Source organism: Strigops habroptila, chromosome 2 (genome assembly GCF_004027225.2).
Source record: "Strigops habroptila isolate Jane chromosome 2, bStrHab1.2.pri, whole genome shotgun sequence".
NCBI classification, from domain to species: Eukaryota; Metazoa; Chordata; class Aves; order Psittaciformes; family Psittacidae; genus Strigops; species Strigops habroptila.
In genome coordinates, this window is record NC_044278.2 from 86326886 (window position 1) to 86350891 (window position 24006).

Here is a 24006-nt window from a genome sequence, read left to right on the forward strand (position 1 = left end):
CCCGGGCAGGTTGGGAGGGAGAATTGAAAGAATCTAAACCCCATGGATTGTGATGTGAACAGTTTAATAACTAAAAAAAGAAAAATATAATGATAATAGAAAGAATACCAACAATAATGATAATAATAGGAAAAAACAAGAAAAGAAATGAAAGCTCAGAAAACACAAGTGATTCACAATAGAATTGTTCACCACACGCCGACTGATATGCAGCCCGACCCGAGCCGTGATAACTTCCAGGCAATTCCCACCAGTTTATCTCCTGAGCATGATGTGCTGTGCTATGGAATACCCCTTTGGCTAGTTGGGGGCAGGTGTCCTGCCTCTGTTTCCTCCCAGCTTCTTGTGCCCCTCCTCACTGGCAGAGCATGAGACTGAAAAGTCCTTGATCAGGGTAAGTGCTGCTGAGCAACAACTAAAACATTGGTGTGTTATCAGCATTGTTCTCATACTAAAGCAAAAACACAACACTGTACAAGCTGCTAGGAAGAAAAATAACTGTTACAGCTGAAACCAGGACAAATATAATATATAAATGTTATCAATCAACGACTAAAAATATCATGAGTTTGGTTGGTTGTAGTTTTTTTTTCTTTCTTTGTTTTGTGGCCGGTCAGACATTACAGCTTTCTAGTTTATTTTCTTTTCAAAAAATGCTTGATCCATTATTAGCCTTTTGAATGCAATACTTACAAGGTATGTATTGCCTTTTTAGCATTTACTTAACATCAGTCTGCTGCTATTAATGCTTGCCTGGTAAACAAATGTGGAAAATGCACTTTTGTGATTATTCATACAAATTAATATTGACAACTTAATATGAGGTCCCTTTAAATGTTCTTTACTATGTTGCAGTATGACAGAATTAATAACTAGAATATCAAATGTGACATTTTATACAAAATCTCATGCCAATTGTTGGTTTGTGATTTGTGTCATCCTGGTTGCCAGTACCAATTCTATTTTTAACAATGAATACATTTCAGTAAATAATAACTTGCATAATGAACTGCAATTTGTCATATTCTTTGTTAAGTAAACTCATGAATCTGTACCGTTAATGTTTCACTAAAACTCCAATCGAATAGCAAGTGAGATGTTTTTATAGTCTTGAATAGACTTTTCTTAGACTATTGTCTTGGGTTCTGACCTGTGTTTTGTGCATAATCTCAATTTATTTTTACACTTCAATTACCCTTAAAATTAGAGATTTAAAGAAGTAACTATGGTATTAGTCCTTGCACATATTAGACATTACAAAACATCATTTTGTATTGGTTTGTTCAACTAAAAGCTCAGGTATCATCAAGTAAACTTGACAAAATATTGTAGCTCTGTGATGAAAATTCAGAATATGTTTTTGAAATAAACTTCTAAATATTGAATGTGACATCTATCTATTTTAATCAAATCTCTTCCCTCCCTTAATGCGTTTTCCTTCACTTCATGTCAGATCGTATGCAATGGCACAGCTATCTGTTTATCTGTGGAAAGTCAGAATAGTTAAGCTGACAAAAGAAACAAATGCATATTCATCTACTAATTCAGATGATTAAAGAAAGCTTTGTTTCATAGCGGAACATTAAATAATGTACAAATCAGAATATTAAAGGACAAGTTATTTCTCAACATATACACTTGATGGTTTAAAGAATTGTATAATATAATGTTAGATATAAAGGAATTTTTTAAAAAAAGAAATATGCTAAAACTTAACAATACAGAAAGACTGAAATATGGGATAATATATCATGACAGTAAGGCTGCAGTTCTTCAATATGTGACCATTCTTCACCCAAGCAGTCACACTGACTTCATTGTTTCTGCTCATGATAGTAAGAATTTCTTGTCTCAGTAAAATTACAGATGCTTGTATCCCATAACTACGTAAACAGAAATTGTGCTTGATATCAAGCTTGATATCTTACATTTTTTCTCAATTTTACTTTTATTTTGAACTTTGAGCTAAATACACTGTATTTTCCTTTGGTTGATGATGTAAGTCTATATATAATACTTATTAGAGACTCTGATGTCATAAATTGCTGCAAAAATGCTCACTGACATCTGAAGATTACACTTAAACAGAGCTATAGAATGCCTTCAGTATTCAGTCCTTAGAAACTGATTATTACTGTATGGATGTGTTTATAGTTCAGATTTAATTAGTCCCAATGATAAAAGATTTTGATTAAAACTAAATTTGCATTAAATAATTACAGGTTCTTCTGCAGCTAGCAAACTGAAAATAATATTGATGTATGCTACCTCCTCAAAAAAATCTAGTTGAGTCAGTATATCACACACAATTACAGAGATGGGTACTATGCAATGGCAGCACACCTATCTCATATATCAGACCCTCCTCCCAGTTTTGTATCATCTGCAAACTTATGGTGAGGAACAATTTCCTCTTCATAAATCCATGCTGACTACTCCTGATCACATTCTTGTCTTCCATATGTCTAGATATTGTTTCCAGAATTAGTTGCTATGTCGTCTTCCCAGGGACTGAGGTGAGGCTGACCATCCTGTAGTTCCCTGGACCTTCCTTCTTCTTCTTTTTGAAGACAGCAGTGACGTTTGCTTTCTTCCAGTCCTAAGGAACCTCACATGAATGCCACGACTTTTCAAACGTGATAGAGAGTAGCCTTGCAATGACATCAACAACCTGCCTCAGGATTCATGGGTGTAACCCATGCGTCCACTTTTTTTCAGTACTCCCTAATCTTTCTGCAAAGGTAAGCCTTCTAGACTTCCCCTCTTATCTTAGGGGCCTGGGATTCCGAAAGGTTAGTCTGACCAGCAAAGACTGAGGTGAAAAAGCATTGAGAATCTTGGCCTTTTCCTTGGCCTTTCAATAGCACCCAGGATGATCTTCTCCATAACATTTTTGGATACTGAGATTAGAACAAAAGGTCTGTAGTTTCCTGGGTCCTTTTGCCCTTCTTGTAAACTGTAATAATGTTAGCTAGCTCCCAGTCAGTGGAGAACTTCCCAGACTCCCAAGAACTTTGGAGCCTATGTAAAAGATGCCTAAACAAAAGGCACCCAAAGATTCAATGTTAACAGCAGACTGAATGGAAGAAGAATGTGTTCAGCCTTTCCCTTCCTCCTCATGTTACATGATAGTTATTTAAATGATTTTAAGTCCTAGAAGAATCTTTAGAATGCTGAATTTTTGTTTTTCTAGGTTGTTTCAATGTTAGTGTAGGAGATGATTAGATTCTCTCCCAAATCTACATAGTCGTATTCATGACCTTCCAAATACCAATTCTGCCTATCCCTAGTTCTGAAAGACAGTGAAAAGCATACACACAACATTCCTGATTTTGCTGAAAATTCAACACAGAATGGGAAGAAATATATGACTGGTCAAGAAAGGTGTGTAAAATATCCTTGTAATTAATCATACTGTAGTTCACTCAGATAGGCTAGAAGTCATAAATTGGGCTATTTTTCTGAAGTTTCTGCCCGCACAAACTATTTACTGGATAACCTTTGAATTTTTTCTTGTTTTCTCTGTATCGATTTCCAGTGGAATTGTCACTCTAACTGATTAATCTGTGTAGGGATATGGAGCACAGATGTTCTCTTTCTTTTTTTTTTTTTAGGGTAAATCTCATACAAACACTCTTGCTTCTTGCCTGAAGCAATAGGGAAGCAAGCTGAAAATGTCTCTGAAGGTGGGGCACAGAATATCAGAGAAAAATGGGTAAACAAAAGATTCAGAAGTATGAATGTGGAAAGATGCAGCAAACAGGTTTCACATTGCTGCAACATAGGTATTTGGGTATTAGGTTTCACTAGTTTCTATTGTTAACACTTAATATAAATTGATGAATTTTTGTGAGTTCTAAAAGTCCTATTTTTCTGAGTTTGTGTGTCTATTTAAAATCATCATTTATCTGTTAAAAACAATGACGAACTTTACATCCATATGAATTAATTAGAATGAGGTCCAGAGAATGCATAAAACTGCAGCCAGATCTATCTTACAGACTATTTCTTTTTCCAAATTATGATTTTTCTTATAGAAACATGAAATACATTAAAAGGCTCACTTACGTACACTTGGAAAGTCCTCTTATATAATAATGTATTCTAGGAGTTTTGTTTCTAACCCACTCCCTCTTTATGCCAATAAATTAATGAGTAAATATTCAAAAATTTAAAGGAATATTCATCATTCTCTGTACATATCTTCACAAATACATACACACTCATATTCATAAGTATATACATATACACATGTATACATATATGTATATACTGAATTTTCTTTGTTAAGCCATGTTGTTCTGGTTTAGAGGATTTATAATTTTTCTACATCTGTTTAGTTTATCATTCAATCTTTTTCTAGTACTGAATAAAATGTCACAAATCTATAAATTAATGATTCAGACCTTATTTAAAGTGAGTTATAATACATTCAACCCTGCACACTTGTGTAATAACACATTTTAATATGAATGTAATATTTTTGTTTGAAATGTATTTTTGTTTTCAAAGTGTATAATAAAACATCTTTCTATAAAACTGTCCTTCCTTGGGTTTTTTATTTGCTCCACCATTTTTCATCTTGAAACGTCTGTGTCTCAGTATCTCCTATTTTTTGAACCTAAATTAAGTCTCTGCTAAATATCAGTGCAAAATTCTTTACAAAGAACATTAATAGAAAACATAAGAAAGCTTGTTAGGATAGTCCAGTCTATTTCTGACTAAACAGTTTCTTGAACTCCACATAAACGAGGAGATCTTCAGGTTGGTTTACAGATTTTTCAAATCAACTATATTTAAATATCAAACGTTTTTTGTTACATTTACTGACTATGCTTAATTTGGTTTGGATATCTTTTGCTTTTGAATTATGCACAAATATGTCTACTGCCTTATTAAGCACTTAATTTTGTTCATCTCTGCTTTCAACAGTCACCTTTAAATCACAAGCCTCCTAATACTCCTACTCAGTGTCTTCTCCTGAAGCCTGGCTTTGAGTTTCTACCTTTAGAAAGGTACACTGGACCCGAAACTCAGTTCTCAACATCACAATAGAAGTTTAGCTGGTCTTTCTCTGGTCAACTGGCAAATCCTCTCAGCTACCTTGCTTGTCTGCTTGAGAGGGTCAGCAGGAAACATTGCCATTTGCTGTCTCAGTGGGAGAGTACTCTTTCAGAATTAGTCAGAAGAAAACTTTTCTCTGTTTATTCTTCTCCTATCTGAGACTAATTAAGCCTAAATTAACTATAAATATGTATTGCAATTATACATTAGAAACTTCATGTGAAAATGTGTTCTGCTCTGTTAAGACAGAATATTCCTTAAAAAAGGCAAAAATGTGCCACCTTTTTTCACATTATCGCTTTCTCACACGAATAATCTAATTTTTGTTAATGGGACTGGTCATGTGGCTAACCCCTGCAATGTGAGCACAGAAAGCCCAATTATGCTCAAAAATCGCAAGAGATAAACAGCAGTAGAAGCAGCAGAATTGTTTCCACATTTCACAAGGAAAGACAATTCACCAGCTGAAACATTATTGTCAAGATGCTCTAGCCAAGTGTATGAATCAACCAAGTGAGGCTGCATTCCATGGATTCTTCTGTAACAGACAGGTCTCCTAAAGGCATTTCTGACTAAGTTCTCAGACAGTCGCTGCCAGGAAATGAAGTTTTAACTCAACAGAAAAACAGAATAATCTTCAACTTCCTGAGGGAGAAGGGGTGTGGAGAAGAGAGGGAAGGTGAGGAGAGAGAAGCAAATAGATTCCACAGACATTTCTGTGACAAATTGCACAAAAGTTGTTCTTAAATAAATTATTAAGCTGACGTGACATATATGGCAGTGGCTTGGAAGAAAGCTGGATTAGTAATGAGGAAAACTGATAAAATATATGGAAATCTATCTATCTCCTTAAATAGTATGTTGTCACAGTAAGTGATTCCTTTGTTCAGGAGGCAGAGCAACAAGGACAGGAACAACAGCAGTAGCAGCGATGTCTACCCAAGTTCCCACATTTGTTATGACTAAGACTGTTTCTTTTACAGTCAAGCTGTTTCCATCTTACTTATATTGACAGCATAGTATGGGCTGAGGATAGAGTAATGGAGCTCCACACCTTCATGCTGGTATATCTTCTTTTGCTACTTTATAACTCTGCAGATGCTGTCAATTTGTAGATTTTTTTTTTTTTTTTGGGGGGGTGGTTTCAGATGTAAGAATTTTGTCAAAATATGACCTTGTCAATATATTGACGTACGTGAGAATTTTGGTGTTTTAAAAAAAGGAAGGGAACCAGCCATTCTTCCAAACAAAACTTCATAGTTACATGAAAAATCAAACACAAGATCTGTGGGATTCTTTCTTCTAACATACTGATTTTTAAACAGTGGGAAAAACTGCCTTGTTCCCAGGTCAATGACACTGATAAGTAACTGAGACAAATATTAGTTATCAAATATTACAACCATTGGCATTTTCTTTGCCAATTTAAAGAAATTTGAAGTCTTAAGTATATTATAAACTTTACTCACTCATAATTTTAAGATGTTCATCTTATTGAAAACTAATTAAAATAATGACAGCTATATTTGTTTAAAGCAAGAAAGTAAAATCCTTTAAAATCTTAACATTTATAATCTTATGATCATGTCATGTTATGTTACATCAGTCTGAACACATTCATTTTTAAATACATGGTAAGACATACTATAACTCGATTTACATTTCTTAGGGCTTAAGAGGTCCTGCTGTAGCTGTGAAAGACACAAAATAAGAAAAAAATGCCCGAGCTTTGTCAATGCAATTTCAAAATATTTTAAATAACACAGTAGTTGCATATATAGTTTTGAAGAAAAAGTAGTCTTACAGAGAATATGGTGGCAGAACATGGACTCCCTTAACTTTACGGATAATGGATTTTCTAGTTTTTGTGATGACCGTTGATATACTAGTTATTCAGTTTTGGCAATAAAATAGTATGGTAATTTTGTTTACTCCTTCTAAATCTCAGCTACAGGTCAGGCTATATCGAGCCAAATTTTGCCATTTATGGATGTCAATTACTTTAGCAAAACTGCCTGGTGAGCAATCTATAATCTGTTGTCCTCAGATTGGATATGTACCAATTTTTCTACTATTTCTAGCATATTTTCAGGTAGTCGAAGGTACAAATAATTACAAAATAACATTAGTTGTTATGGATGTTTTGGACGCAGTACATTTACTAAAAGAAATATGATGTGCCTGGATATTATATTAGCTGCTAGTTTTATTATATAAAAAAATAATTGCTCAACAGCTTGCAATAAGTTGAAGTCATATAAAAACTATTAGATGTGCCAGATATTTTGAAGAATGCACACACATTTTGAAACAAGAGTCATATGATTAATCAAATCCTTTCAGGGCTCTATTTTCGTGTAACTTTAAAAACTACATTTCTCAAACAACTGTTAACATTTTGGATATAGTGTTTGCCACCTACCTTATTTTGTGATCTGCTGGAAAGTTCTTTTATCATATGTGTAAGCAGAAAGAAAAGTAACAAGTTTAAAGCTTTAATGTATCACCATTGATAAAAGCTCTATGTTTACATTAGATTTTCACTGATTTAACACTGGTTATTTCAATGAAGTGATTTTATTTACTACACTAGTAAGAATGAGATAAGGATAAGACACAGAGTAATTTGGGACACATCTAGTGGAAATGTGCAATCTAAATGCACTTGTATGCATCATAGTATTTATGAGCAGAACTAAAAATCCTTCATTTCACAACAACTTTGACAAATGTATAGCATTTTAGTTCCCCTGAATAGGGAAGTTGGGATGCTAAAAACCTCAAATGTACCACATGGAAAGGAATGAAGAAAAACTTGCAGGGAGCTTTACAGTAAAATAATTTACAACAAAAATAATCTTTATCCATCTGCCATAAAATCATCTCATGGAAGGCTAGTAAATTCTACTCAATAATCTGTTTCAATTGATAAAGTCAATGCAATGATGAAAACTTAAGCATCAGCCCTGTAAACCCATCACACCTAATAGCATATGAACTGTAGGATCTCTTATTTCAGTTTATCCATCATCACCCAATACCCTAACAAATTCCTATTAGTTACATTTGAGCAAGGCAATGGAAGGCAATATGCCTGTGCATTATAACTAGGATCATAGAGGATGAGGGATTACGCAGGTGTATCTATGATCCAATTTGGGCTTCAATATGCTCATTATTAATGGGGGAAAGGAGGGAGGTGGAATAATAATAATAAGAATAAAAAAAAAAAGCTCTCTAACTTTCCAGACCTTTCAGTTTTAAAAATAAAACCTTTTCATTTGTAAAACTAGCACAGAAATTTGCCATGGGCATGAGAAACAGAAAAATTAAAGCATGATTTCTAGAAATTTTTTGGAAGAGAAGTGTGCTTTCAAATTATACAGTGCTTGCTACTAATCATCTTAGGGCACTGAGTCTTCCTGGAAGATACCAGACAAATCCATTATATCACCGCCTTCTGGCAGCATTCCTTAGGTTACAAACCAGGGCTCACAAATTCAAGCACGGAATGACACTGTTAGGTGTAATATTTGAAAACATGTTTCAGAACGTAACACACACTGAAGCAAAATACATTTCAAGAATTTGAAAATAGATAACTCTGACGATATTTTATGGGAAAGTGAGCCTCAGCAGCTTGGAAAAATATAATAGGTATCGTGAGTAACCATGAAAACTGCAGAAAAAGCTTTCTTTGTCACTGCTGCCTTTCAGTGTATGTACTTCAGCATAGATGAATAATAAGGACATGTAATTTAAATAAAATTCTGTCTCTTTTCGATGTCTGAGTGGAACATGTCTCATCCTGTTACAGTCAATGAATAACAGCCATTAGCGCTTCATAGGACAGGTCTTAAAATATCCCTAAGATTTCAACCTGAGTTTTTCTATAAATCTCACTCAGTGTGTGAATGTGTGTATTGCAGATAAAGTTTCCTTTTTAGTTTCTTACAGAACACAACTAAAATTATCTCAGAAGTTATTGTATCTATTTAGAAATCATGGCACCAGCTTTATACTGTAAGTTCCCACTAAAACTTTTGCTGAGAACACTATACACAACCTTTTTGTGTCATGACGCATTTTGTATATGAATTTGGGCAGAAGAATATAATTATTTTATTGTGTAGAAAAAGAGTTAAAAAGTCAACAAAAGAAAACATCTAGAATTCCTTTTTGATGATTTAGGTTCAAATGCGACCTTTGTTTGCAAACACCATTTAATCAGTAACTATATAGGATATTTGGTACTTTTTTTCCTTTGCAGCAAATGAAATCCTATAGCTCAACTGTGTGCATTTCTTTTCCTTAAAAACCACTTCATCTACATTCGAGAACCTCCGTGACTTTTGATATTTTTTTCTCCTAGAATAATTAAAAAGACTTGAAATGCCTTGATTCAACCTAGCTGTCACTGACCACAGCCACTGGAAAAGCTGTAAGTTTCATGACTTGTAGATCAGCTGCTGATATATCTCATCAAATTTCATAGCATACAACACTGACCATCCTAGGGAAAAAAAACCCCAAACCTCTAAGCTGACTTGCTGCCATTAGTCACTCTAAGAACTACAGTGGCAGATAGAAAGTTTTTATGGATATTCGTTTGTTGTCTTCCACATTGCTATGCTTAGGCCCATATTCATAGATTGGGCAAATTCATGTTTTTTTCTCTAGTTATGCTGTAGCAATTACCTAAAACCTACACCTGAATTTTGTCTTAAATACAGGACCATATCAAGACCTGAAGCAAAGTCCAGAAACATTACAGTTCCTAGAAACTGATACCAGCTAAATAGTCTAGATTTAGGCTAGAATGAGAACATATGAATGTTTCTCTAAGTGGATTTCTATACATAGGTGTCTGCTCATCATGAATGTGATTAATGTAAAAGAATGCACAATAGAGAGGTAAGACCTCATTCAGATTCAGATGTCTAGAAACTTTACGATTTCCTTTCCTCAGATCACTTGAATCGTGCTCAAGCTCTACTTCAGGAATCAGCTGCGAGAAGATTTCCTCCAGACACTAGTGATATTCAGATGTCAGTATTGTTCTCTGATACGTGTTTATTGCTGGTGCTTGAGCTGTTATTTAACCGTTTCACCTAAGAATATTTACGAGATATTGAAAACAACATCAGAGACATTTAAACTTTTTGGAGCTTTGTGAGTGGGCCTAGTAGAGTATCCTTACTATTATTCATTGTACTATCGCAAGTGATATTATCATCATTTATTCACACTATCCTGCACCGTCACTTTATCTCTCAAATCAATACGGGGTATCCTATGGCCAATATTGTTAAATGATTAGAGCGTGATCTGGAATGTAAAGAAATTATGTCTATTTGTTAGCAGAAGAAGTTAATTTATCAACACCACCAAACTATTTTCCTTTCATTATCTGTAAATGAATCCAAAGTGTGTTTAGTTGCCTATTGTATCTAGATTTTTTTTCAGAACAAATATTTCATGTTTTGTAGCACTTTTTTTACATGTAGTTATGATTTCTTCTAAAAAAATAGTGAATTTTTGACAAACATTTTATAATAAGTCTGGTATCTTACCTTTAATTGTACATCACTATTTGATTGGCTAAAACATACAAAAGAGTATCTTTTTTTAAGAATCATTGTGGTTTTTTTAAAAAAAAAGTATAGAAAGATTGTAAACTGGTTTAAGTTTATACTTGAAGTAAAACAATAAAAGAATCACATTTTCTCTACAATATTCTAAAGTCATTCATGCATAATTGGATGTTTTGACAAAAAGACAAGAAAGTATTAATATTTTATCTTTTCTCTTGTATAATATATTTATTTTCCTTTTTGAATAGGCAACCAAAATTCTCTATTTTTTAAGTTTTTGAAAAGTGTAAAGGTATTCTATCTCTATTATTTTTAAATATTATATTTTTTCTTCAATCTGAAAAACAAACTGTCACTAAGAATGTGAAGTATATTCTTTGTATACATTTTGATCTTATACTCATGGGCAAAACACACAAAAATACCTGCTTACAAAATTATTTTCAATTGGATTACAGCTGATTTTCCAAAATTTATATGTAAGTGTCTATGTATTTGGTCAAAGAATTTACCTATAATTCTGCCTTTTCATGTAAGTTCGGAATCTCAAGCATTTAATATTGTTATTATCTTCAAAGTGAAATGTCCTTAATTTGATAATTCTGAAGACCCTGATCATTTATCATCACATTTTTTAATATGTTAATAAAGGACAGCAGAATCATCACAATTTAAAACTTTAGTTAGAAAGCAGTAATAACTTCAGTGTAACTTGCAGTCTCATTTAAACTGCAGCAAAGTACTTGTCAATGTTTTACACTAGATATTACTTTTCTGAGACATGGCAGAAAGGGAGAAAAAGAGGCAAAGGGACAGAAACAAAATCAGTGTTTAGCCATTCAGGGAACACAGGTAAGGTGGTCACCTCAGGTTTGACCAAAGGTGACAGTTATAAAGCCTGGAGCACAGGAGATGTACTTCTTATGCCACGAAACATACATTCTGATTTTAATGATAATTTGCATCCTTGGGCCTGCAAGGATGCTGGGGAGGGACTCTTCATTAAGGACTGTAGTGATAGGACAAGGGGTAATGGCTTCAAACTTAACCAGAGGAAGTTTAGACTAGATATAAGGAAGAAATTCTTTAATGTGAGGGTGGTGAGGCACTGGAACGGGTTGCCTAAGGAAGTTGTGAATGCTCCATCCCTGGCAGTGTTCAAGGGCAGGTTGGATGGAGTCTTGGGTGACATGGTTTAGTGCGAGGTGTCCCTGCCCACAGCAGGTGCGTTGAAACTAGGTGATCTTAAGGCCCTTTCCAACCCTAACTATTCTATGATTCTATGATTCTATTCTCAGAGCATTTTTCTAGCCAAAGCCAGTGTCTGTTGCCTTAGGTAGATTCCTTAATTCTGCTCCAGATAGCCATGTATCTCAGAGCCTTTAGTCCCTAACCCACTGAAACTTCCATCATTCTTTCTTCCATTTCAACTAATTCTTTCATGTGAATTGTTTCTTCATTTAAACCAGATCTGTTATTCTTTATTCACTGTCATGCTTTTAGCTACAATTGAGTCTTTCAACTCCAGTCTAGTTTTCACTTTGCTTCCCTTTCTTCTACACCCACACAGCTTGGACTTCCTTACACCAATGAATCTTTGCTGTTCAGTTAGACTGTTGTACTTCCTTTTTTCTCTGTCTTCTACACTTCAGATTTTTTTTTTTCTATTTTTCCCTTTGTGATATCAGATCATTTCTAAATTAGAAATAGCCAGAAAGTGAGTCCAAGAAGCATACTTCAAAAACTGAATTGTGTACTAGCAATTCATTAGCTTACTTCCTGATTCTGTTTTGGGCCACTCCATTTAGCTCTTTCTAGAGCAATTTCTGGGTATTCTGGTATAATTTACTCCTGAGGCTACTCAAAAAAAAAAAAAAAACAGTATAGATGAAACTGCACCCCATTTTTTCCACCATTTTACACTATCTTCCAGCACTATCCCTGAGGACTCCTAACCTTCAAAAAACCTCTATATTTTCTCATACAATGCCCCAGGATACTCGCACCTTTAGTTTCATGCAATAGAAACACTGTTTTGCTCCAAAACTGCTACTAAGACTAAAAAAGAAGTTAATAACAAAGAAGTAATGCAACTTCCCAAAAATGTGTCACATAACTCATAAGAAAACTAATTCATAGGTTTTCATGTTTATCCACATCTTTTAAATATTTAAAAAATAATATGCTGATGATTGAAAAGAGAAGTTATTAGCCCCACTGTTGAATGGCTAAGAACGTTGCATATGTTCTCATGCTAACCTGGCAGTCAGAATCATAAGTTGTTATGAAGACCAAATATGAGCAGACAACCTTAATCCTCTTACTGTGGAGATTGTTGTAAATATCTACTGGGAAACACCATCTGTTTTATTTGTGACCTTAGTAGATGCGAAAGAGTAATAGCGGAGTGCAAAGCTAAGTACACAATTCACTGTACCATTTCCAAATTCCCCCTTTCCCCACCTTAATTGCAAACAATTAAGTACAATTATTAATTTCAAATAATTAAGGAGATTTTTAGCTACTCACTTTCGTCTCATGACACCATAGCATACATGTATTTTCAGACTTCCTTGCATTAACTTGGGAGCCACTTATACAAAAGAAGATACTGACGAAGACTCAGGTTATTACATTCCACCTTTATTGATCTAGCCATTAAATTTTATAACAATATCTTAGAATATTTTGGTATTTTAAAAATACTAATGAAGTCACACGTTATGCACTGAAGTTCAGAACTTTAAAAGCTTGAAAAGTTTTACAGCCAGTTTCTTCTGGATGTCTGGATGAAGTATTACAAGATGGTATGATTGAAAATACCTTTCTGTTCTATAGCAGATTTTTATTATTGATATCACATAGAAAACAGATATTTTTGGATTCATCCAGCACATGCACTTACTATATCACAGATACGTTTGTGTTTCATTTCTCAAGTTAGGATAGCTGGCTGCAGCCACACTAGTAGTGAGATAGTGTGCAAAAAATTAATAGAAAAAGGCATAGGTGAAGTGTGTTTTGCTCTAGGTGCCCCTGTCTGATGTCTGACCCTTTAGGAATGATAGGGAGCTTGTGTGAGATAGAACAACTTCCAGCTGTTCTAACACACAGCGGCGACCAGTTCTGCCCTAAGAATCAGGGTCCCACAACTGATTTTAGGACAGCCCCTCCCATTCCTTTATTAAAGAGAAACTTGAGACAACAGGGAAGATGGTATTTTTGCTCTAAGTTGGTCAATGGCAGTTTAACCTCCATCTCTTTATTACAAGCTGCTATTTATTTCACGTTGTTATGCATATGTAGCTGTTATATATCTGTTCATATTTGTTTATCTTTCTGTAGCAGCTTAATTGAACATGCTGACTACACGAGGCTGTGAAGGAGAATGTGTTTCTGATCTGTTCTTTCTGTGCCCTATCTCTTGAAGGCTGGACCAATGGCTAATCTGGCTTCTATTATTAAATTCTAGTAACTGCTTCTCTAGTTCCCACATGTGTTCCAGCATGATAAATAAAAGGTGGAAATTAGGCATTTCCTGAGCTGTAATGTGCTCTGCATGGTTTATTTGGGTTTCTAGGCATGGCTTACAAAGGTGGTGAGTGATATAGAGGTAACCTGCTTAGCCTTTGAGCAGCAGGGCAGAAGAAACAGAGTTTTACATTATTCAAGCAGCAATTCCTCATACTGACCAAAGGGAAGCTTTAGTAGGATCTGAAGGGGTTCATTCTTTAATTCTTGCTCATCAGAAGCATTATGGCTGTGTCCCAGGTCTTAGAGCTTTGTAGTGCAGTGTACCAGATCTGAATCATGGCCCATAGAGACTAGTGTGTTGCCCCTCTGGGAGGCTTCAAAAAGAAATGACAATCCAATCAATTAAGTGAGAATATTTATCAAGAAAACAAAATTCTTTCCTAATCTCAGTGGCAATAGTCAACACCTGAAGAGTATTATTACTCTTCTTGTGATGTTGTTACACTGGAGAAACAAGCTGTATGTCTAACTTGCAAGTACCAATCCCACAGAGCTACAGAACATCAGAAATTACCTCTTCTTAATCTTCAGAGATAGATACATAGCATGTACAGTGAAGCAAAAGACCCTTATCCTCCAGCAATTCAAGCAATCTTTTTCTTTGATGACTATGGTGTTAATCAAGTAGTATTTAGCATGTTCACTCTCCAAAACCAACACTTACATTCAAGAAATGACAATATAGCACTTTGAATAGTAGATACTGTTGGCAAAGTATCTATTACCTAGCATGTTAGGAATTTATAAAATGCTGTCATACAGTTTATTCAAAAGGTAATTGTACTTAGCAATTTGAAAGACAACCTGTTTTGGTTGTTGGGTTTTGGTTTTTTTTCATGTCAATGTATACTTCCGTTTTCCTTCTCTGTCTATTTTGGGGGGTGTTGGTATTGACACATTCTCTTTTTCTATTCCAAATTATTTTCTGCCAAGACACGAAAGTTCAGCCTTCCTATCAGAATTTCTAAATACCAAGCATAAATTAAGATTTACATCTACTTACCAGTAACTTTCTTTCTGAAGAGAATTTCACATCTGCTGGATATCTTAAATATTGATACTGTGTTTTATTTACTCCTTATCTGACATAGAGACTGGTTAGAGTCTGATGCTTTATCCTTTATTCATCAAGACACTTTGGTTATCAAAACAGAAATGCTGTAAAAGTGTATGCTTTCCTACTGATCCAGCTAATTTAATGAAAACACAATTAAAATCCTATAGGGATAGAGCAGTTATTGTCTTTCATTATATGCATGGTTGATAAAGCAGGCTGTGATGCTGAATATTTTTCTGGGAATAGGACCAACAGAAATACAAGGTAGGTATATACTGTGAAAAATATTATTGATGTCAATAAGATAAGATGCATTCTGGTGTAAAAGAAAATCAGTAAATCTGAAAAGACAGAGAAATATTTCTCTATGTCAATCAAAGTACAAAGACATGAACAAAACATTCTAAATTTTTTTTTAACTTAAATATAACTCTGAAAGTTATACATCCATGTCAGTATTTTACTGATGCCTCAGACAGCAGAATTGATTCTTGAATATTTTGTCATGTCAGAAAAAGATTTTTCTAAATAAGTCTGACTGTATATAGCCAAGAATAAATTCTGCTTTTCATCTATCTTTGTGTGTAGGAAACTTATTCACAGCATTGCTGTTTCATTCATCCAGAAACCCATCAAAAACAGCAGCTTAAAGAAACTGGCTTCTTATGAAGATGCAGTAAAAAAAAGGCACATTAAAATTTGTCATACAAAAAGCAAATAAGACAGGCTTTTGTGTTTATGATGCAAATATACCTGTGAAATTAATTTGGTTCTTTTTTTAATGTGAATGAGTTCTAGCCTTGTCCCATTGACATAATGAGTATTTAAGGCTGAAGAGTATGAAATGAGATCCTGCACAGTATCTTCTAGTTTAATTTCACCTGAAAAGAACACTGCAGTTCATGTACCTTGAGACTATTTCACAATGAAAAACAAAACACGATGCAAACAAAATATGAACAATTAGAAGTTTACTTCAAAAGTTCACTCCTGATCTAAGACAAGTATTTCACAAGTACAATCAAGGGAGTACATAGAAAGCAAATAATTTGTAGGTGTCTAGGATAACCTGAATAACAATCTGCACTCTCTTTTGACTAGTTCACCATTCGCAGCAGTGGGAGTCCAGGCAGCCAGTTCACACATAGACACCTATGCAGTATTTTGGTTGATACATCTTAGGTGTCTTAACATACATGTGAATCTCATCCCTGTATTACATGTAGACTGACTACAGAATAAGTCCTGGGGATTAAAACACAATATCTCACCATCTCTTACTATCTATCTATATTATCTCTCTGTGTAAGCTATGGTTTACACATATTCATGGTGTGTTTTCTATGTGAGTTTCATAGAGTAAAATTTTTACAGAGTCATCTAATTAAACACTTTTTTTCTTTTTTTTCCTGTTTGGTGGCTGATTAGGTGTAATACTTATGCAGGTGACTTCAGGGCAACTACATCTGTGATTGAAAAAAAACCCGCAAAACACTTTTCACAGAAAAGATATAATTTCTACCATAGAAAAGAGAAAATTATGGAAATCCTGAGAAAATGCAAATCTATCTAAACTGAATACACATAATACAGAATAGCAAGAACCATTTTTATCATTCTCTAAGGACATTCAAATGAAATCAACATCCAGCTGGTCAAGAGCCCATAACTAGCTGTCCTTCTGCTCACTTGACAGACATTTCACTCAGAGACAGAAACCCACTGCAGAATATTAATACACCCAGGTAGCTGACCACAACCTGTGACATTTATATAGGGAGGGGAAAACATTACTTACAGCTTCTTTTTTGTTCTTGTTATGTTCTTTTCTGACTATGGACCCAAATTGTAGATGATATAGTAAATGGTTTCTAGTTTTGACCTCTGTGCAGAGGCAAAATTAGAAATGTAATATGAAATAAACTCATAACCATCATTAACAGCATACAGCAATGTCAAGAAGTCAGCTTAGAAACAGGCATTTATTGCCTTAAACTTCCATCACGTTTATTCATAAAGAAATTTCTACAAAGATAAAAATTCCCGTCTGAATGCATATAAATAATTCCTCTAGGGATAGTGAAAACAGTTGCCAACTCATCTGAACCTTAGTAATGTCAATTAGGAGTGAGAAGAACCAAAATATTTGCCAGTAAATTCAAAGTAATCTCTTTTAATGAAATATATAACAAAATCTTTACTTGAGTGTAACCACAGTAATTTAAAACTAGTTGAGAAAATTTTTAATTTTTTTTTCACAAGCAAATAATAATAATGCTTTGACATTCCCTAGAGACTCATAATATCATTCAGGACAGCTAACTGTAGTTGGCAGATTTCAGTTATGCTCAGATGACCAAACAGCACTAGGTCTACGATGTGACTGCATTTCAAAATGCAAACCAAATTTGCTGTGGCTATTTCTGAACAAACCTGTGGTTCTGCTTGCAGAATTACATCTCAACATTGGATCTAAACATGGTGTATATGATATTACTTTAAGCTTATATAACTATAAGTTAGAATATCAAACTAGGAAATTAATTTAAAGAAAGAAGAAAAATTACAAATATATTGAGTAATAATTTCTTTCTGAGCATGAAGTTAATAAGAAATATAAAGTATTGCCCTGCTAAGACTGCATACATGTAAATTACCAAGTGATATTTAATATATGAAAATAAAGGAAAATGCCATAGTGTGAGAAAGCCTACCTTAGTACGTGCACACTGTACAAAAAAGCAGATGTTAATGTTTATGATTCACATTGTAAAAATAATCAAACAGAAAAAAATAATTACTCTTTATGCATTTATTAAGTTAATGTAGGCAGAATGCTGAAATACATGAGAAAATTAAAATAAAAATAAAGGTATTATTATTTAAACGGAAAGGATACATAAAGACAGAGAAGTATCACAAGCTATTACAGCACAGTGTAATTGTTTTTTGGGGTGGTGCTAATATTCATATTGTAGCACTTAAAATTGAAACCTGTTACATTTACTTTACTAAGTTGTAAAATGATCACCAAGCAAGTAGAAAATCCTTAACAAAAAGACAAAGTCGATTGGTACAGAGATCTATTTTTCACTTACAAACATAATAGAAAGAAAACCTAATATAAATATTAGACACTGGCAAATTCTCTTCTTTTATCTGTAGCTAAAGTGTGTCCTGTGACAATTATAAACTATAAGTGCAACAGTCAAGATACATTAATATAACTTAAACCAAAATACTTTGATAGTTTAACTTGCAATACTATACAAATATTTTGTAACAAAGTCATGGCATAGCCAGACACAAAATATTTTACATGAAAGTTTGAGCAATGTGGCAACTGAAGGGGTAAAGAAAGACTGGAGTCTTTGCACCAGGAGGCATCCAAGTGATAGAAAAACAAAGAACAAGAGAAATAGGCAGGGCATCCTCCTGAACACACAAGAGGCATAACTGGCAACAGCAAAAATAAGTTGCATCAGCAGAAGATAGGATACCCTTTTTGGAAGGGGGACATTAGAAACCTGTTAGTCATAAGTGAAAAAAAACCCCAGCAAAGAAAGACACTAGCTCATTTCAGTTCAGACATTTTTGGCCTAAGGGTTCTTAAATCTGATAACTCTGATCTTGGTAACATAGAGCCACCAACAAACACAGCCATCAGTGATAACTATATGATATCAGCTCCATAGTATTATACAGTCACAAGTAATTTAAGCTGTAGATATTAAAGCTGAGCAACCTTATATACGTGTGGTGATAAGGAACAATAATGTGTAAGAACTAATCATTAACACAAATTGTGTTGCTAATCAATGAATTTAGTAAAGTGTTTATTTGACTGTTTTGGTTTTTAGTTTAAAACTGATCTGATTTGTCAGTCTTTTAAATACTCCCACCACAGCAATCTTTAATTCCCTAATATTTAAATGTACATGTACAAATATAGATACACATGTTCAAGCATTCTCTTTTTTTCTTTCACTATACTAAGCATTTCACATTGATAAAAACAAATTATATATCAGAGATTATGTCTAGTAGACTGTTGAGGGAACAGATAGAGAACCTCAAAAGAAGATGATTGTGAATAAAAAAAGCCTTTACAGTGGAAGCCATCTTAGTCTGTTAGTTGGTAAGGTAACAATCGAAAACTATTAGAAGATATTGCTTACACTGAATTGTAAACTTTTATATCAGTTTTATTTGTTAATGGATAAAGCAGTAGTTCTTTACAGATATCCATAAAATGCATGTTTAAATCTTTAAAGTGTTTGGCTCAATGACTCCTCAGGACCAAGTTTCATGAATTAATCAGACATTCTATGCAAACAGGGAGCACTATCCTTTTTAAATTTTCTAACTTTTAAAAGATATAAAATTCCTCCTGTTTCCTGTGCCCCTGCACAAGACAGAAATAAATTAATTACTGTTTCCCTGGACCAGTTAATACTTCAGACACTCTTCACAATTTTATTTGGTTTAGTTCTAAGAAAAACAATCCAATGACTTCAAAAGTTTTTTTAGATAACAACTAATTTTTCTCGGTACAACAAATGTGCAGTCTTCTTTTGGCTTTGCAGTAATAAGCATTGTACCAAAGGCTAGTTTTCACAAGTGGCTGTGGCTGTCTCTGCTGCTAAATATGATGGTGTTAATCTAGCTGCATAATCCTGTTGCTTCCATTGTGTTACCATTAACAGTCAACACAGAAAGTCAAATCAGCTTGGTTATCTGACTGGAAGCTAATCCTGACAGGGTGGGGAGGGAAGACTTTAATAAGATCAGCAAATTCATCTGATTTACTGAGTAATCGGTACTAATGCATTACAGAAGCAATGGTGAAGTTGAAACATGGGCAAAGGGAAAAGGTAGAAGAGATCTACTGGGACTCTCTTCTTCAATAGAAATGCACAGGTAAGCTTAAGACAATGGTGGAATCATACATTTATTTCCTCAATGTACTTATGCATGTAAAGAAAATTAGTATTTTTATATTTGTCAACACTTACTTCCTTTTGTGTCTTAACAAAGTTCACTTCTTGGGTATATCTCCACATCACGCAGAGGAATTTGTCAGTTCTAGAATAAAAAACTGCATGCTTTTTCATCTAACTTGAAATATTATCTGATGGCACTATAGTTTAAAGACAGGGAAATTAGAGTATAGGGAGAGGAGTTACCACTATATGCATAAATAAATAATTCATATATAGCAATAATCAATTTCATTCACTAACCTATTTTGTAATTCTCTGTTTCTGGAACTGTCAGGTCTACTGACTGTGGTGGTAGGTTCCCATTTTTAACAGCAATTCAATCCTTTTTTCTGCTGAATAGGGACCACATTTCTAGAAGATCAATTGCACAGGGTGGGAGACATCGAGGTATCCTAGAAACTGATTCACCAACAGTGATTTTTGTACCTTTCAACTTCTGAATGCACCAATTGAACCAGCTTTGTGTTTGGGTCTTCTTTGAATGTTTGTTAGGTTTGTTTTTTTTTTTCAATTTTTATTAGCTGAGTCATATAAACACCCTGTTGTCAGTGTACTTGTTTTCATATTTGTGCTGAGAGTGGCTAGCTACTTTTAAGGACATAGTACAATATTAACTACTCAACCCCTTGAATATTTTACTGCATTTTTTTCATCTAGGACTAAAGATATTCTTTTGAACAGGAATTCCCAAGAGGTTGTCTTCATAGAATTATAGAATGGTTTGAATTGGAAGGGACCTTAAAGATCATATACTTCTAACCCCCGTGCCATAGGCAGGAACACATTCCACTACACCAGCTTGCTCAAAGCCCCATCCAACCTGGCCTTCAACACTTCCAGGAAGAAGGCACCCAGAACTTCTCTGAGAAAACTGTTCTGGTGTCTCACCACCCTCACAGTAAAGAACTTCTTAATACCTAGTCTGAATCTACCCTGTTTCAACTTAAAGCTGTTCCCCCTTGTCCTGTCACTACATGTCCTTTTAAAAAAAGTCCCTCTCCAGCATTCTTGTAGGCCTCCTTTAGGGACTGGAAGGCATCTCTAAGGTCTCTCCAGAGCCTTCTCTTCTCCAGGCTGAACAAGCCCAGCTCTCTCAGCCTGTCTTCACAGGAGATGTGCTTCATGAGAGGGTCTCATGAAACTGGCGTAAAGGGGCAGAATCACTTCCCTCAAACTGCTGGTTACACTTCTTTTGATGCAGCCCAGCATATGGCTGGCTTTCTGGACTGCAAACACACATTGACAGGTCATGTTGAGCTTATCATCCAACACCCACAAAACCCTTCTCTTCAGGGCTGCTCTCAATCCATTCCCCACCCAGCCTGGATTTTTGCTTGGGATTGCCCTGACCCAGGTGCAGGATTAACTTCATGAGGTTAGCATGGGCCCATCTCTTGAGCTTGTCAAGGTCCCTCTGGATGGCATCCCTTCCCTTCAGCATTTTGGCTACATCACACAGCTTGGTATCATTGGCAAACTTGCTGAGGGTGCACTGAATCCCACTGCCCATGTTGCTGACACAGATATTAAATGATGCGAGTCTCAGTATCAGCCCCTGAGGAACACTGTTCCTCACTGGTCTCCACTTGGATATTGAGCCCTTGCCTGCAACTCTTTAAGTGTGACCACCCAGCCAATTCTTTATCCAACAAATGGTCTATATGTCAAATCCATGCTTCATGCCTCTCCAGTTTAGAGACAAGGATGTCATGAAGAACGGCATCGAATGATTTGCACAAGTCCAGGCAGATGGTATCAGCTGTTCTTCTGTTGTCCACCAGCACTCTAACCTCACCTTAGAAGACCACCAAATTTGTCAGGCATGATTTGCCCTTAGTGAAGTCATGTTAGCTGTCAATAATTACTCCCTTATTGTCTATGTGCCTTAGCCTAGTTTCCAGGAGAATATCGCTTGGCATCCAGGAGAGACTGGTTGGCCTCTAGTTCCCCAGGTCTTCCTTTTCCCCTTTTTAAAAATAAGGGTTATGTTTCTCCTTTTCCAGTCAGTGGGAACTTCACCAGACTGCCACAACCTCTCAAATATGATGGATAGTGGCTTAGCCACTTCATCCACCAGTTCCTGTGGATACATCTCATCAGTCCCATGGACTTGTGTTCCTCCTGTTTCCTTAGATGGTATTGAACCTCATCTCCTACAGAGGGTAGGTCTTCATTCTCCCAGTCCCTGCCTTTGCCTTCTGGGACTTGGTTGGTGTGGCTGGAGTACTTGCTGGTGAAGGTTGAGGCAAAACAGCCATTGAGTCCCTTAGCCTTCTCCATATCCTTGGGAAATGGGTCTCCTGTCTCCTTCCAGAGAAGGCCCACATTTTCCCTAGTCTTCCTTTTAGTACTGACACACCTATAGAAGCTTTACTTGTTGCCCGTAGTGTACCCTGGCCAGATTGAGTTCTGTCAGCGATTTAGCTTTCCTAACCTTATTCTCTTCTGTATTATAAAAGCAGAAATACAACTATAGTTTAGAATTTTCATGTATAATCTAGCTTGCAAGTATATTTATTTAACGACTATTTGATTTCTTCTTAGTAGCTATAGCCTGAAAAGAGCAAAAACCAAAACATAATCCTTTGCTTGCCCTTTTTCCTTTATACAAAATCAAAGACAGAATAAATGGAATATTATTTACCAGCATCACTGCTTAAGAATTGCTTTGACTTAAAAGAAAGTTCACCTTCAAAGTCAAGAGTCAAGAAGATAAAAAAGAAAATTTTTTCTGCCTCCTTTTGTTTTTTGGTTTTGGAGGGTTTTTTAATTTTTTATTTTTCTTAAACTGATTTGTAAGAAAGTGATTTTAGATGTGAATTACAGCATTTGCAATCTTTTTTGAAACTAGATTCTAGTTTTCAGGTGTCAGAGAGTCATTGCTGTCTCCTGGAGAAACCAGAAAAAAGAACAATTCTGTATCTAAAATTTAGATGTGTTCTATCTTTGGTAATATCCTCAGTAAATTATAACATTGGATTTGTTCCTGAAAATTGATTCTTGTATTAGTAACTCAAGTATGCCAGCATCCGAAGTTACTCAAAGATTTGATAATGTTGCAAATCCAACCTCCACCATCTTTGGAAGGCTAGGGAAGGTTCCTGATGACTTAAAAACCCCGGAAATATCACATTGATCTTCAAGATGGGCAAGAAAGAAAGATTCAGGGAGCTGCAGACTGGTGTTCCTAACCTAATTCAGTTGAAGATTATAGAGCAATACTTTCTGGAAGCTAAATCAAGGCACATGTAAGGCAAGAGGAAGACCTAGAATAGCCATTTACTGAGGCTAGATCATGCCTGACCAAAATCTTTTCCTTCTATAATAAGAACTAGCTTGGAAGGAAAGGAAAGAGAAGCACCCTAATGTTACCAGCATTTTTCACATGGTGTCCCACAGTATGTCTTCTTGCAGCTGTATTGGAAAGAAATGGTCTGGATACACAGAATGACAAGCTTGGTGAAAAATTGACTAAATTGCCATGCTGAAAAAGCAGTTGTCAGCAGTTCAAAACCCAGCTGTTAGCCAGATACTACATGTGAGACTGAGTTATTCCTCAGGGTTGATACTGAGGTCAATACTATTCAACATCCTCATTACTGGTCTGCATGATGAGGGATAATGTACTTTTATCGTGTGTCTAGGCAGGAGAACAGCTGATATGCTGAAGGACCGGCTACCATTGAAAAGGCTCTCAACAGACTAGAGAAATGGATTAACAAAAATATCTTTGGTTTCAATTGCCCTGATGAAT

The 24006-nt window shown here is 35.1% G+C and overlaps 1 long non-coding RNA gene across 2 annotated transcripts; it reads left to right on the plus strand.

The window, feature by feature from the left end:
* The first annotated feature begins 360 nt into the window (after positions 1-360).
* LOC115604023 lies at positions 361-3788 on the plus strand. Of its 2 annotated transcripts, XR_003990102.1 has the most exons (4): positions 367-394; positions 2470-2516; positions 2598-2741; positions 3615-3788. It is a non-coding gene; the product is annotated as an uncharacterized LOC115604023 (long non-coding RNA). The 2 variants fall into 2 exon arrangements; XR_003990101.1 differs by having other exon boundaries at positions 361-394; positions 2470-2741.
* Positions 3789-24006: the final 20218 nt, after the last annotated feature.